At 43.5% G+C, this 16,783-nt stretch overlaps 1 protein-coding gene across 4 annotated transcripts in view; it reads left to right on the top strand.

Annotated features, from left to right (window-relative positions):
• GRIA1 (glutamate ionotropic receptor AMPA type subunit 1) overlaps positions 1 to 16,783 on the top strand; it is a 305,570-nt gene that overhangs the window by 228,278 nt on the left and 60,509 nt on the right. The window lies entirely within an intron of this gene.

The following is a 16,783-nucleotide window of genomic DNA, read 5'->3' as shown; positions in this document are numbered from 1 at the left end:
CCGATGCAGGGGACACGGGTTCATGCCCCGGTCCGGGAAGATACCACGTGCCGCGGAGCGGCTGGGCCCGTGAGCCATGGCCGCTGAGCCTGCGCGTCCAGGGCCTGTGCTCTGCAACGGGAGAGGCCACAACAGTGAGAGGCCCACGTACCACAAAAAAAAACAAAACAAACAACAACAGCAAAAAAACCCACTAATTTGCTGTGTGACCCTGGGCAACTAATTTTGCAACTCAGAGCCTCTGTTACTGCATAACAAGCCACCCTGAACTTGTGACATAAAACAACAGCCCTTTTATTATGTTCACAGATTCCCTGGGTCAGGAAACTTGGAAAGGGGCACAGTGGGATGGCTTGTCCCTGCTTAAAGATGTCTGGGACCTCAGATGGAAAAACTAAAAGGCTGTGGATGACTTGACAGCTGGGGCATGGAATCATCTGAAGGCTCACTTACTCACACCGCTGGCAGTGGAGGCTGTCATCCTGAACACCTATACATGCCCTCTCCACACTCTGCTTGGGCTTCCTCATGGCGTGGTGGCCAGGTTCCAAGAACCAGGGACCAAAAGGAAGCAGCAGAAGCTGTAGCACCTTTCATGACTTACCCTGAGAAGTCACATGGTGTGACTTCTGCCAGAGTCACCAGCCCAGTCATCTCAAAAGGAAAGGAACATATAGTCTACCTTTCAGTAGGACAGCTGTCAAAAATCACATTGTAAGAAGAACAAATGGAAGGGGAGAGGCTGTGGTGGTGGAATTTGGAAAAAAACAATCAGCCACACCTTATATATAAAGTGAAGCTAATACTTTTTGGAATTAAAGATTAAAGAAGATAAGAAATTTAAAATACTTAGCATGGTACCTGACATGTAATAAGTGCTCAGTAAAAGACATGTAGTCATTCACATTCATATTCTCTCTCCCTCTCTCTCTCCCTCCCTCCCCCCCTCCCTCTCTTTCTCCCCCCCCCCCCCCCACAAGTAGAGACACATACACATATGTATGACACTTCTGGACAGTGCTTATTAACATGCAGCCCGTGCTTATTAATAGTTTGTGTCTATAAGAGATGCTAGTCATGATTTACGTTAATGAATCTATAGATTAGATCCCAAATGAATCTACAGAATAGAGCCTTAAAAGTCAGGTCATTTCTTGTCTAATTACCTCATTTTTATACTTCAGGAAACCCACGTTGAGAGAGTTCACACGGTGGGTTAAATTAACACTGAGCTTTTTATAGTCTAGACTTGGAAGAAGCATTTTTGTTGAAAAGAATTCAAGTGATCCTTAACAAACAATGAGCAATTTTTCAAAAGACTGAGGTTTAGATTTCAACAACTTTCAGGATCTATAAGGCCCTTGAACTTCATCATCATCCCTGGAGGTAAATGAAAAGGGATAGAAGGTGCACAAAAGCTTGATGTGTTCTCATTTTGCAGATCTGCACACTGAGTTGAGCCAGGTCACTCACTGTCTTTGCCTTTTCAAGACTACACAGATTGTTCCTGCTCCCTAAAGCCAAGGGTTCCCACATTTAGGCAGTATTTGTTCAGTGAATCAGCAAGCAAAACTATCAGAATTAGCAAAATTGAGTTGCTGTGCCTTTGCATCTCTGCACTAAGAAGTACTAAGGACGAAGGGAACAGAATGGAAGGCGCATGGCTTGTTTCTTCTCACCAAGGCTATGCAGGGATCTTGGCTGGACTCAGAAGACATAACTGTGCCAATGACCTTGGGCAAGTGACTTAACTCCTCAGATCTCAGATTTCACAGACTGAACCATCTGGCGTTCTACAATGGAAAGCATTTACTGAGCCCCTGTGATCCGTTCTCTCCTTAGTATGGTGCAGAATACACAGAAATAAGAAATGCCAGGTCTTGGCTTACATGATGTTCACAGTCTAATTGGAGAGATGAGACTAACACACAAGCAGCAATGAACTTACAAATCTCGGGTGTATCTTGAGCACTGAGGGCCATCCACGGTGACCCAAAAGGGAGAGATGGATGTTGGTAGAAGGTCAGTCTTCATCTATCCACGTGGCTGGAGGGAGAAAGGGCAAGCACATCATTAAACCAGAAGTCAGTCTATCAGGCTTCCCCACAAAGTCAATGCTCTTACATTTCACCGTAGCTTCTACATCAAAACTCAAAGAGGGAAAAAGAATTTTCCTACTTATATAGAGAAGATGCATAGTTTATTTTAACTTTAACGTCCTTTTTACTCAATGGACTTTTCCCTCTTCAATTTAATATAACATGATGAGCAAAGGAAGCTTTTGATTAGAATCTGGTTTTACCCATATCTTCCCCCTTTGAAGCACAACTGATTTGATTTTTTTTAATTTTGTTGAAGTATACCACACAAATCAGTGCACCAATCACAACTATACCCCTCAATTAATTTTCATAAAGTGAAAACACCTGTGTAATCAGAACTCAAAGTAAGAAACTGAACACCAGCGCCTCAGGCACCTCCTCCTGCTGGCTTCTCCATACAGGACTGACCACTCAGTCAGCCTTCACTTCTGATGTCGTAGATTAGTTTTACTATCTGAGCTGTCTTTGAATCTCAAAGCAGAATTATACACTGTGTACTCTTCTGTGCCTGGCTGTTTCTGCTCAATATGATGTCGTGAGGTGCATCTATGCTATCACATAGAAGTGTAGTCCGTTCATTCTCAGTGTTAGGTAATATTTCATTTTGTGGATTTATCCCAGTTTATTTATCCATAAATAAATCCAGAAGTGTGACTGTCTTTGCAGATAAACATTCTGGTTGCTCCCAGTGTGAGGCCATTATAGATAATGCTGCTATAAATATTGTACAACTCTTTTGATGAGCACACTTGAATTTCTGTTGGGTGTATACCTAGGAAAGGAATTCCTAGGCCACATTATTTATCATTTCCTGTCACAGATTCTGCCAGGCTATTTTCTGAAAACAAATTTACACTCTCATCAATAATATATATGAGTTCCAGTTGCTCGCCATCTTCCTTTTTTATTTTAGCAAGTGGGTGTATTGCAACATACACAGGTTTACACAGTTATACACAGACACTGCCATTTTAATTTGCATTCACCTGAAGACTAGTACCTTTTTCATGTTTATGAGCCACTTGTACAGCCTCTTTTTTTTTTTTTTTGTTTTTTTTTTGTGGTACGCGGGCCTCTCACTGTTGTGGCCTCTCCTGTTGTGGAGCACAGGCTCCAGACACACAGGCTCAGTGGCCATGGCTCACGGGCCCAGCTGCTCCACAGCATGTGGGATCTTCCCGGACCGGGGCACGAACCCGTGTCCCCTGCATTGGCAGGCGGACTCTCAACCGCTGCGCCACCAGGGAAGCCCCAGCCTCCTTTATTAAGTACCTTTGTGAATTTCTTGCTCATTTTTCTGTTGTGTTTTTCTTATTGTTCAGCAAGCATTATTTATATCTTTGACACGCGTAGTTCTTCAGATGTCTGTTGTATCAATATTTTCTGTTCCATGACTTGTCTTTTCACTCTCTTGACAGTGTTGGATGAGGAAGAGAAATACATAATTTTAATGTGGTCCACTTAGCAAGGTTTTTCCTTTACAGCTAGCATTCCTTGTACCTTGTGTAAGAAGTCTTCGCCTACCTCAAAGTCATGAAGATATTCTTCTATGATTTCTGCTGAAATGTTACCTTTCATATTTATCTATGTGTCCTATAGATATGTTCAAGGTCAATTTTTTTTGCACATGGGTATCCTACTGAACTAGCATGATTTATTGAGAAGTCCATCCTTTTCCCCACCGCATACCCCTTTCTCATAAATCACCCAATGCACATAGGTCTGCTTCTGGACCCTTTATTCTCTTCTGTTGATATACTTGTCTATTCTTGCCCCTATACCACACTATCTTAATTAGTAGAGCTTTATAGTATATTGATAACTAGTAACCGGATGTCTGGAGAAGCCCGCTCAGGGTGCTGAAACAGAGGTTGGATGATTCCACTGGAGGCGTTGAATGTGGTATAGAAGAGAAACTTTTATGAGACCACATCTGCAGTCTTTTTCTAACCATGAGATGCTATGATTCTGTTGAAGCACCAGTGCTTGGGAGTTTTCTCAAAGCTCTAGAACAAATCAATAGCTGAGACTCTGTCAGTGATTTTCTGGACAGTGTTTCAAAACACCTAAAAGTGACAGTTAAAACTCAGGACAATCATGAGTAGAAAAGGTATCCTTTAGCATCCAAACATGGAGCATGTAAAACTCTAGAGACGGGCTTCCCTGGTGGCGCAGCAGTTGAGAGTCCGCCTGCCGATGCAGGGGACACGGGTTCGTGCCCCGGTCCGGGAGGATCCCACATGCCGCGGAGCGGCTGGGCCCATGAGCCATGGCCGCTAAGCCTGCGCGTCCGGAGCCTGTGTTCCGCAACGGGAGAGGCCACAACCGTGAGAGGCCTGCGCCAAAAAAAAAAAAAAAAAAAACTCTAGAGACTACCAGAGAAAAGGATTAAACCTCTTTCAAGTAAATTAATGTAAATTTCAAGTAAATTAATGCATTTCAGACAAGATAGAAGGTAATGAGGAACAGATACGAATTTGTCATGCACTCAACATATGGTTGCTTTTATTAACCCTTAGTCTCGAGTCAGTGTGTGGAGAAAGCAGGGCCTTGCATTGGCACACCATAGAGAGATTAAAAAGTTAAAAAAATGTGGATTTTTTTCAGGTATTTTGTTTTGTACCAGTTGAGTCTAAGGGTATTATTAAGTAGCGGATGTGTTGGGCAGTTAAACTAGGCGTATTGACCTAGCTGTGACTCACCCAGCTCTCCATACATGATTAAAATACAAATAAGTCACAGAAAGAGTGAACTCATCCGTAGCCTTGAACCACAGCACAAAAACTGTCCTGTGCAAAATTTGGTTCCATTTCATCTCGTGAATTTTCCACCCCTGTTTATGTCAACCATGGTGAAACACTGTGGCTTTGAAAAGGATAAACAACGTTTGGTTTCTGTTGCAGCAAAACAATACCCCCAACACTCAATAAATCAAAACTGTACTGGCAAAAATCGAACAATGCCATCATTTGCTGAAACGTCTAAAATCCTCAAATTGGTCTGAGTGTTTCTGTAAGCAATTTAATCAATCAGTGTTAGCGAAAGTATGTGTTAGTCACCCACAGTGGACTCAGGACAGGGCTAGGTGAGTGAGATTCTCAAGGAGAATCACACGTGGTGTCTACATACACACATATACACACAAACACACACACACACGCCACTTCTTAATTCAGTGAAAAAAATACATACTCTTTAAATAACTGAACACTCAACCAAGGGGCATTATCTCTCTCTCATCCTTGTCCCTCCAGCATCATAGCCCTCTATATGCTATTGTTACAGTTGTTCTTTCAATGCCTGTCTCCTAGACTGTTGCTTCTTGAAATTCTTTTGTGCATAAAAATTATCTAGGGATATTGTTGAAATGAGGTTTAAATTCAGTAGGTCTGGGGTGGGACCTGAGATTTTGCGTTTCTAACTCTCTGCCACATGAAGCCAGCGCTGCTGGTCCAAGTGCTGCATTTTGAGTAACAAAGCTCTAGGCTGAGCTCCGTAGGACCTCGTTGTCCTGCCCACCACTGTAACTCCAGGACCTACCATGGAGCCTTGATGAATAATGTCAAGCGAGAGAAGAAGTAAATGAATACCTGTTTAAATAAACAGTACTTACGATTTGCATTTATCAGTACATTTTTATATGCATACACATGAGAAAAGTTTCTTAGTATGGGCATAAATACAAAGCTAGGCAACATCACAGTCCAATGAAGAAAGCCTGATGCAAGGGTATAGGAAGTAAAGTAGACACAAGAGTAGTATTAAATTATACAGGGTTTTGAAAACCAGGCAAAGGACTGGATACTATGTGAGAAATAAAGAACAGATCAGAAAATGTGTAAATAGGAGAGTTATGGGCTGAAAGTTTTCCTCTGAAACGCTTAATTTGATAGCAATGGACAACCTGGGCAGAAAAGGAGCAGGCAGCATACTGTTGCATTAATCCAAAGAGAAGATTAAAAGGTCCCAGACTAGCTTCCAGGCAGTCAGGAAGGAGGACGAACTGATGAATACCGTCCATATTTCAATGGTATAATCAGTTCTCTTCCTTTATGTCAGATGGCAATGGCTCTGACTCAAGTCAGCAGAGCACTGTGACTAGCTGTATTCATATGAAGGTTTAGAACTCAGGTAACTAGCACATAGGGCTTTGTCAGTCATGAGGTCATATGTGCCCAGAAACAAGGTCCAAGTGACAAGGTCTCCTTGCTTCCCGGCTCTCTCCCTACAGTTTGCTCTGCACACTTCAAATATAGACCTTAGGGCTTCCCTGGTGGTGCAGTGGTTGAGAGTCTGCCAGCCGATGCAGGAGACACGGGGTTCGTGCCCTGGTCCAGGAAGATCCCACATGCCGCGGAGCGGCTGGGCCTGTGAGCCATGGCCACTGAGCCTGCGCGTCCAGAGCCTGTGCTCCACAACGGAGAGGCCACAGCATTGAGAGGCCCGCATACCGTAAAAAAAAATATATATATATAGCCCTTTAATCACCTTGACCAGACTCTAGTAATTCTTCCCCATCACTTTAGGATAAAGCCTAAGCCTATTAATGTGGGCTTCAAAGCCCTTTAAAATCTGGCCCCTCCTTTCCTATCCTTGTCTGTATCCATATTTGTATCTCTGTGTGTATGTGTCTGTTCCTCTTCCTCCCTCTCTCCCTCTCTCCCTCCCTCCCTCCCTCCCTCTCTCTCTCACCCCCCCTCCCCCCATATTGTGGCCTCTCTTATGTTCTGTTCCATTCCAAACTCCTGGACCCTGTTTGAATTTTCACCTTGCTGTCCCTTTGTCTGGAGAGTGCACCCCGCCCCTTCTCAGGCTAGTGGACTCATTCTCCACAACCCAGCTCAAATATCACTTTCTCAGGAAAGTCTCTCCTGATCTCCTCCACTCCACTTGCTAGGACAATCCGTAGCTCTTACCTCAGAACCCGCATGTATTTTTCACATATTTCAGTTAATTCTCAGGACATTATCTGTGATTCTACAATTCTTCTCTTTTCCTCAACTAGAATGTAAGCTCCCTAAGAGCAGAGCCCAATTTTCACTCGTCTCTATATCTCTATTTCCAGCAGAGGGACTTGGTGCATGGTGGTCATTCTGTAATGTTCTATGTCTGTATACGGCACTCATGAAAGTCCAGCAGTGTCGTTAAGGTCCCCGATAAGAAAAGAGAAATATACGCAGGAGTGCCTTGATCGTGGCATGCCACACAGAGTGTGAGTAATCTAAAGCAGAAGCCAAAGGAATCCACACCACAGGACGCAAGTCAGGAGACCCTGTAGATAGCTACAGACACCAAGACCATGGACAGCTACCAGCAAGTGGGCCTAACTTGGCCCTGTAATCTGAATTTGCCAGGACCACTGTTGTACTTTTGGCAGACCAATGAAACTTAGCGGAGCACTATTTGCAAGCCACTGACATATACCATGTGAATTACTGTAGAAATTATATATCTTATCGTGTTCCCTAGACTGCCTACTGCCACTTCATTACAGGATAACGAGCAGACAACCGTTTATTCATGTGACACCAAATTATTCATTTTCTGTAAATGTCAATTAAAATGAAGTGATAATACAAATACACTTTACTCTGAGATAGAGCCATTCCTAGAATGAACAATCAAGTTAGGCTAATTAAATTCTGATCTAACCGCATCAGGAGAGTACGGCATTTAAATCCATCTACTCTGATAAAGGCGTCCATCATCTCTGTTGTACCCATCTCAGTTTTCATGGGTCTCAGTGTCTCAACTCAGACAATACCTATATTAAGGGGTCCATCAGAATCTGAAGGGGTGGACATTTTACAGCAGCTCCCTTTGCCAGATCACCTCTCTCAGGGGAAATAAAGTGAATGAAGGCGACCTGAGTTACTTTTAAAGGCTCAAGAAGAGTTACTTCTCCTTAGCAAATGAAATATTTTTTTAAAAAACCTGATGATCCCATGATGACCTCAGTCTCCTTCACACTACCACAGTGCTTGGTCATTACGCCCCTTGGTTCACCCTCCCCAGGGAACAACTGGAGTTTAATTAGGTCCATTTCCCTATAATTTTGTTGGTATTTTTTTAACAGTTGAATGAGAGAAGAAAACAGTTGCCATTTAAGTCTTTTTTCCAACCATTAAGATCTTCCTTATCTTTGGTATTTTATATAAATTTGGCCCCAGATTTTCTTCCTGGTCCCATCCTAAGTTTGAAAAAATAAATATGCAAAGATTCTCTAGTAATGAATATCATTAGCCCTCAATGATGTATGTAACAAAGTGCTAGATAGTTGCAGGGAAGAACAATATTTATTCAATATTCAACAAATGTTTACTGAGGGCTCACTAAGTGCCTACAGAAGAATTGAGAGGCATGGTTCTCCTCTATAAAAGAGATAGGAGGAAAAGGGAGACCCTGCATTTATTGAAAATTTACCATGAGGTATACCGTGTTCTAGAATTTACATGTTATCTCACTTAATGAACTTCCAATTTAGCTAAGGAAAAATGAGGAAGGATGATGATGATAATAGTAATAATGATAACATTTGTTTAATACCATGCACATGGCACTGTTAAGCACAGTACAGCATGGCACTGTGCTTCTGCGTGCATTATCTATTTAAATTCTTAGTAACACTATGTTAATCTGTAACAACCCTATACCTCGGAGGTAGGTATAATTACCCCTGCTTTAGAAACAAACAACTGAGATTCAAAAAGGTGAGGGAGCTTTCTTAGGTCACAAAGCTAATAAACTAGGGGTAGGGAGCCCAGATTTTAAGTCAGGTCTGACTAACTCCAAAGTGTGTCTCCTTAACTGTCCACTATATTGTCTCCTTTATAAGTCACTTAGAAATACCAAGATCGGCCATATTCTGACCTGAACTCCACAGAAAGGCATCTTTTGTCCCATTTAAGCTGAACTGTTTACTATTTCCACTCCTATCTGTGCCCTTTTCTGCTCCTTATTGGTGGTCACTCTTTGAGTTCTTGTTCTTCATGGTAGAGGAAGGGCCTGAACTTGGCATTGAAGAATGAACAGGATGTCAGTGGTGAGGGAAGGAAAAGTTGGCTCAAGTGAGGAGCGTGCCAAGCTCACAGTTCTAAAGAAGGAATAAATATGGCGTGTGTGACCTAAAAGTGAAGCCAACGGAGATAATTTCTGGGATCGTGGGGTGGCGTGGAGAGAAGGTGAAGGGCCCAATCTGTTCTGGCTCCTGCCTGTGTCTCCAGCCTCAATTCAGAGCACTTCTCTCTCTCTCCCTCCCTCTCTCTGTTACAGCCCTACCAGCCTCCCTTTGGTTCCTGAAATGTACCATGCATTGCCTTGTTAGCTCAGGACATTTGCTTTGCAGTTCTACCTGCATGTTTCCCTCCCCTGCCCCACTTTCTCTGATGTTCACAGTAGGGATTAAGTAACATTACATTATGGGCTTCCCTGGTGGCGCAGTGGTTGAGAGTCTGCCTGCCGATGCAGGGGACATGGGTTCGTGCCCCGGTCCAGGGGGATCCCTACTTGCCGCGGAGTGGCAGGGCCCGTGAGCCATGGCCGCTGAGCTTGTGCATCCGGAGCCTGTGCTCCGCAACGGGAGAGGCCACAACAGTGAGAGGCCCGCGTACCGCAAAAAAAAAAAAAAAGTAACATTACATTATTATACACTAAGTGACCTTCACCCATGCTGTAATGTAAGCTTCACAATTCCTGTGTATGTAACTTCCTATCTACCAGCAGATGTCTCGCATCCAGCCCAGTGTCCGGCTAAAAGCACATGCTCAGATAGTATTTGTTGAATGAGGGGTTTCCCTCACCAAGGATTTCTCTAAGAACAGAGACTGCCCTAGTGTTTCACCTTAGTAATTGTGTAACTACCAAATTATGAAAGAAGGAAGGGAGGGAGGGAGGGAGAGAGAGAGAGAGAGAGAGGGAGGGAGGGAGGGAGGGAGGGAGGGAGGAAGGAAGGAAGGAATGAAGAAGGAAGGAAGGAAGGAAGGAAGGGAGGAAGGAAAAGAAAGAAAAAACAAAGAAAAGAAAGAAAGAGAAAGAAAGAAAGAAAGACGGAAAGGGGGGGAGGGAGGGAGGGAGGAAGGAAGGAAATTGCTAAGGTAAGGTAGTATCTACCTTCATAGTTGTATCTGCTTCCAAGGTCTCAACCAGGGTGGACACGTTATCCCTATCTGTAGTGCAGGACAGGCTCAGTCTGCAACCCCAATCAGTCCACCATGTTGTTATTTAAATGTACTGTTCCAGACCCTATGTTATGCATAAGGGAGGGATACAGTGCTAGTGAGGCACAGTCCTGCCCCCAAGGAATTCACAGTCTAGTGACCAGGCCACCGCAATGCAGTGTGATGTGCACTATGTCAGAGGAAGAGCAGGATGTTATGGGAGCACAGAGCAGTGACCTAAACCCAGATTAAAGGATAGGCCATGGAAGGCTTTCTAGAGGAAGCTAAATTTAGGCTAGGACTGGAAGAATGAGTAGACATTACTCAAGGAAAAAGTCAGGAAAAGAGTGTTTCAGGCAGGAAGGACAGCACATGCCTTGTAAGCTATTGTCAGGAACTTGGGTCTTTTTTATTTTTTGTGATAAGAACACTTAACACGAGATCTACCCTCTTAAGAAATTTTTGAGTGTACAATACGTTATTGTTGACTGTAGGTACAGTGTTCCATAGTAACTCCCAGGAGCTTACACATCTCACTTAACTGGAACCTCATGCCAGTTGATTAGTAACTCTCCATTTCCCCCTCCTCCCAGCCCCTGGCAACCACCACTGGGAATGTTAGAACAGGAAAATGATTTGATCTGATTTACATTTTTAAAGGATCTCTCTAACTCGCTGGTTCTCGGTCAGGGATGATTTTGCCCTCAAGGAGGCAAGGTCTGGAGATATCTGGAGATATTTTTGGTGGGCAAAACTGGGAGAGGGGGTCACCGGAATCTAACGTCGCCAGTCTAAACACCCTGCAATGGACAGGACATCCTCCCACCACAAATAACTATCTGACCCCAAAATATCAATAGTTTGGGGGTTGAGAAACAAACCCTGCAAGCTGTTGTATGAAGAATATAATATTACAATATTACAGATTTAAAGAAGGGAGACCAGATAGGAGGATACTGTATTCGTTTAGGCAAGAAATGATGGGTTTGGAGTAGGGTGATAGTCGTGGAGTTGGTGAGAAGTGGTGTCTGACCCAGACTGTATTTTGAAGGTGGAACCAATGAGATTTCTGATGCGTTGGAGACCGGGTGTGACGGATAGAGAGCGGTTAATGTTTCAAGTCTCAGTAACTGAAAGAATAGTGATGACATTTACTGAGAGAGGGAACATTTGTGGAGGAACAGGTGTGGAATGGAGAGAAATCAAGGGTTCAATTTGGAACATGTTAGGTCTGAGATGTTTGTTAGACGTCCAAGAGGAAATACAGAACAGGCTCATGACCCTGGAGGTGAGGGAGAAGGTCCAGACTAGACTTCAACATTTTAGGAATCATGAACATGCAGTCCGTAAAGCCATGGGACTGGACGAGGTTACCTTGGGGATGAGCCTAGACAGTAAAGAGGAGAGTTCCAAGCCCTGGACCCTCGAGCATTTAGAGGTCATGAAGAGCCATGAAAAGGGACTAAGAAGGAGCAGCCAGTGAGAGAGAAGGAAAACCAAAAAAGTCTGGTGTCCTAGAAACCAAGTGAAGGGAGTATATGTCAAAGAGGACGGTGTAAACACCTATGTCAAAGGTTGCCAAGAGATCGGATAAGGAGGGAACAGGAAACTGGACGCTGGGCTGTGGCAAAAACTATGAGCTAATGGAACTCACTGTGTTTAGGAAAGTGGAACAGGCCTATAATGTAAAGGTTATTTGTTTAATTCTTTCTGCAAAAAGTCTGACCTCAAGCTTCTGTGTCTTCTAATCAGAAATGCATTTGTATATGCTGGTATGTTATGCCCCTCTGCAGTCGTTTCCATGAGAGAAGAAGCAGTAAGCCAAGTGAAACCTTTGATTAAAATTTATATAGACTGAAGTTGGACAGAGAATCTGGGCAGAGGCAAGAGCCTTTTTCATATCATCGAGATGTGATGAATCCATATGATAGTGATTTATGCTTCCAGTTTATCAAGAAGACAGACTCAGCCTGTAGCCTTGCGTATGACCTCTGGGGTTTGGGGATGGCTGAACCCAGAACTCATTTTAATGACATCTCCCTAGATTCAAAGAAGCTTCATTTATCTCTGGTGCTTTAACTTTGAGAGTCTCATCCTGATTATCTTTAATGGTGTAAAGTACAATTCCCTAGAGTAAGATCTGATCACACCTTTTGTGTTCTCTTAATTTTCCAGCCCCTTCACATCTCTGAATAAGAATTTCCCTGAGAAAACAGAATGGACCCTCTAATCCTACATCAATCAAACTCAATCTCTCACCCCCGCCCTTCCTCAGTTATTTGCAGAAAATATTCAACTAGGCAAGAACAAGGTACATACATAGCCCCTTGACCAGGTTTTGAACTAAGTTAATAATCTTAGGGGTAGGCTTTTGGGTTAGGCTTGAGCACGTATTGGAGATTATTAGAAAATGGTCTTCTCTTTCGCTCTATCAGTAAAATATATAAGAGACCGAATTAATAAGGTCCAGGGTGTACTGGGTTGGGTTGGAAACCTCTGAAGGCTAGAGTAGGTCAATCTTCAATTGGACGGTAGGGGTGGTGACATATGGCAAACACACAACATATGATCTTAATCATAATAACAATTACGACCACTTTTTAACCAGCATCTCCGAGCATTATCTCATTTAATCTTTATAATAACCCTTCGAGTTAGCAATTTTAACTATTCCATTTTTACAGATAAAAATGTGAGGCTCAAAAAGCTTACAGAGATTGCCCAAGATCACACAATGAATAAATGGCAAAGCTGGAGGTCAAACCCCAGTCTGGTTGCAAAACCCACCGGGTCAATTACTGTGTTATCCTTCCAAAGCAATACAGTAGAAAGAACCCTCAGCCTGAGGCCAGGGATTTGCCTTCTAAACCTAGCTTCAACATTAATTTGGAGGGCGACTTTGAGAAAAGTCATTTAATCTCTCTGAGCCTCAGCCTGGCTTTCCTCACCTGTAAAGTAATCAGGACCACACTGATGATCCCCAAGGCACCTTCTAGCACTTCTGTCTCTGATTCTAACTCATGATATCAAAACTTTCTGTCCTCTCACGTGTAAGGAATGTTTTCATTTTTGAAGCACAGTCATCTGCTATTATATTTGATCTTTACAACCACCATGAGGCAGGCAAGCATTATCCCCTCTCTTGTGTTTTATGTACAGATGGGGAAACAGACTGGAAATGAAGTAGGTACCTTTTCCATGGTTCTCACATCTGCTCCCCAGTCAACTGCTCTAATATACCAATTATCTCTCCCTCTTCGTTAGCTAAAGCATTTTTCTCCCCCCTGAGTTCCACCCCATTTCTCTTTCCCAGGAAGATTTTCAATACTAAATGTTAATTGTTAAGAAGCTAAAAGAAAATACACAGAGGTCCCCATCCCCACCAGGGTACAGGGGCTGAGAGACAGGAAGAGTAGTGAGGGTCAGTTCCAGATTCCCAGGAATAGTGCCTGAGTAACAGGGACTCTGGCTGAGCACCCATCCAGATAGATGAGAAGGAGGAAACAGTGGACATTTCTAAAGGTAGGGAAATGTAAAGACGTAGATGTCATTATCCAGGGTGGTGTGGTAGCTGGTTCTACAGCAGCAGTTGCAGGAAAGATCCTACTGGAATATTTGCTCTTCCTAATGCCCCCCGTGTCAGAGTACATTTCCATTCTCTTCTGAGATGCTCCAACCAGAATCCTGGGAGGTAAGGGTAGGGAGACAGGATAGCCTAGGGCTTAAGGGTAAACTGTGGACTCAGACTAGCTGTGTGTTGATGAGAAGACACCTAACCTCACCAAGCTTCAGTTTCCACATGCCTATAATGGACCTAAATCTTCCTTCATAGCATGTAATGAGGAATAAATATAGACATCTTATAGAATGCCTGGCACAAAAGAGTCACTCAAAAAATAGAGCCCTCAGAAAACTAGTGAGCCCTCTCCTTCACCCTCTATGTCCAGTCCATCTTCCAGGAGAAATTCTACCTCCTAAACCTACTTAAATCTACTCACTGTTTCTCCACCCTTGCTGCTACCACATGGTCCAAGTACTCATCAACCCTGATCTGGCTCCTGCCATACTGCTTTCTCATCTCCATGCCTCCATTCTTGTTGCCGCATGGCTCCCAGTTCATTCTTCAGTCTACGTGGTAGAGTGATTTCACCAAACATGTGCATCGACTCATGCTACCTTCTGCTTTTCATCCCTCACTGCCTTTCTGCCACAGACTTTCTCCAGTACCCCAGGACCCTGCGTGGCCTCTTCCTCAGCCTCGTTTGCCATCACTCTGCACCCTCCCCACTAAGGTTTCTACTGTATCCCTCTGTCATCCCTCCACTGGGGGGGGGGGGGGGGGGGGGAGAATTAACCCTTTCACTCCCACATCTTTGATTCTTATTTTTTTCTGTGCCCATAACAACCTTCCCTGCAACACAGCTTTCCCCGGTAAGCCAGTTCTTTAGGTCTCTGTTTCAGGTCCTTCCCCTGGTAAGCCTGGAAAGGAAGTATCGTCAGCACAAGACCCAGCACACAGAAGGGACTTGATAAAAATCTGTTGAATAAATAGCAAGAGTGACAGCATCAAAGCTGATTCAACATTAACTCCTTAAATCCCTACAGACTGAGGACAAACTGGGCTCCCAGTCTGGGCCAGGGTTGAGCTTCTAGGTTAGGTCAGGACCCAGAGCTGTGAGACATACAATAATGCAGGCTCTTCCCTGACATTTCCACTGGGCCAAGAGCACACAGGCAGTCAATGACAAGTGACCTGCTCAGACCCTGGAGGCCAGACAGGTACCTAAGACACACGCCCGTCCCATAGGCTTCCCTTCCTCACGTAAACCCAACCAGTGAGACACAAGACATCCCTTATGGGAAGAAGTTTTATCACATCTCTGGAAAATTCTTTTCTTATCAGCCATAGCTTTAAAAGCTTACATTTTCACGACTGCTGATTAGAACTGTCAATTTAGTACAAATCACTGGAAGAAGTGGAATCTCTTGGAAGGGAACAGAGAGACTATGAAACTACTTTGGCAATTTTCAGAGTGGCTTATGAGGTATATTGTTGATGATCTTATTAATCTCTTTTTCAAATATATGCTGATAGAGAGCTAAATTCTCTATAATAAACTAGGAAAGCACATGCAAATCCCTATTAACACACTAGTTTGGGGAACACATGTCGGGGGATATAAGCAGAGAACAAATGGTTGCCGTCTAAAGTGAATTTTGTTTTCAATTCTATGTTTAATCCAAGGAACATCTGTTGAGCGCCTAATACGTTAGGGACGACAAAGGAATCAAAGCTGAAGATCCTACCCCTGACCTCCAGTTGCTTGTGATCTAGTTGTGCAGAGGTAGAGGAGGACAACTCTAAAAACAGGCAGCACATGAGGCAGAGAGAGGAGGCCTGGAAGGAGAACATGAGAGCAGGGAGGGAGGAGAGCTTGTTCTCTGCTGCATCCTTGGCACAGTGTCAGGTACATCACAGCATGTGATAGAATTGCAGCAGAGATGAAAGAAGGATGGAAGGGCAGTTGGGTCCTAATTCCAATCCTATCACTTAGAAAATATATGACCAATCACTGAGTCTCAAGCTCTTTATCTGTAAAATGGGAACTGTGATGAAAACTTCTTCTTGGGAAACGGTTCTGGGTAAGAACTCATGGTTGCCATGAATGCTGTCCAGTAGATATGCCCAGCTCTCTTCCTCTTGCATACAGGGTAGGAAGATTGCTCATCCCTTTCCATATTGATGCTAGGTGCTACCATTTTATTTCTTCTGGCCAATGAAATATGAACGGAAGTGGTATGTGCCACTACTGCGAAGAAACTTTAAGAGCCAGCATGCAACTGGGGATGTTCCAGGTGACAGCTGCTATGTCAGTCTTGGCTCCAGAGGGAGGGTTGAGGGGAAAACAGCCCCCAATCAACCTGCCTTATACACATGTGGCATGAGCAACAAATATACCTGAAAAGACAAAAAGTGTTGGCAATGATGTAGAAAAATTAGAAGGCTTCTTCACTGCTGATGGGAATGCAAAATGGGTGTAGCCACCATGGAAAATCGTATGGAGGTTCCTCAAAAACTTAAACATAGAACTACCATATGATCCAGCAATCTGACTTTGGGGTATTTATCCAAAAGAACTGAAATCAAGATCTAGAAAGAGATATGTTCACTGCAGCAGTATTCACAATAGCCAAGATATGGAACAATCTAAATGTCCATCAATGGATGAATGAATACAGAAGATGTAGTATATACACATAATGGAATATTATTCAACCTTCAAAAAGGAAATTCTGCCGTATGTGACAACACGGATGAACCTTGAAGATATTATGCTAAGTGAAATAAGCTAGCCACGGAAGGGCAAATGTTGCATAATTCCAGCTATATGAGGGGTCTAAAAATAATCCAATACAAAGAATCAGAGTGCTATAGTAGTTGTCAGGGAGTGGGTGGGGGAGGGGGGAATGGGGAGTTGCTAGTCAATGGGCATAAAGTTTCAGTTAAGCAAGACAAGTAGGTTC

The sequence above is a fragment of the Aethalodelphis obliquidens genome, unplaced genomic scaffold (genome assembly GCF_003676395.1).
Source record: "Aethalodelphis obliquidens isolate GAN/ISIS:26980383/991018 unplaced genomic scaffold, ASM367639v1 scaffold45, whole genome shotgun sequence".
NCBI lineage: Eukaryota > Metazoa > Chordata > Mammalia > Artiodactyla > Delphinidae > Aethalodelphis > Aethalodelphis obliquidens.
The sequence above is the reverse complement of the archived record's forward strand: the minus strand, read 5'-3'. Positions and strand labels throughout refer to the sequence as shown.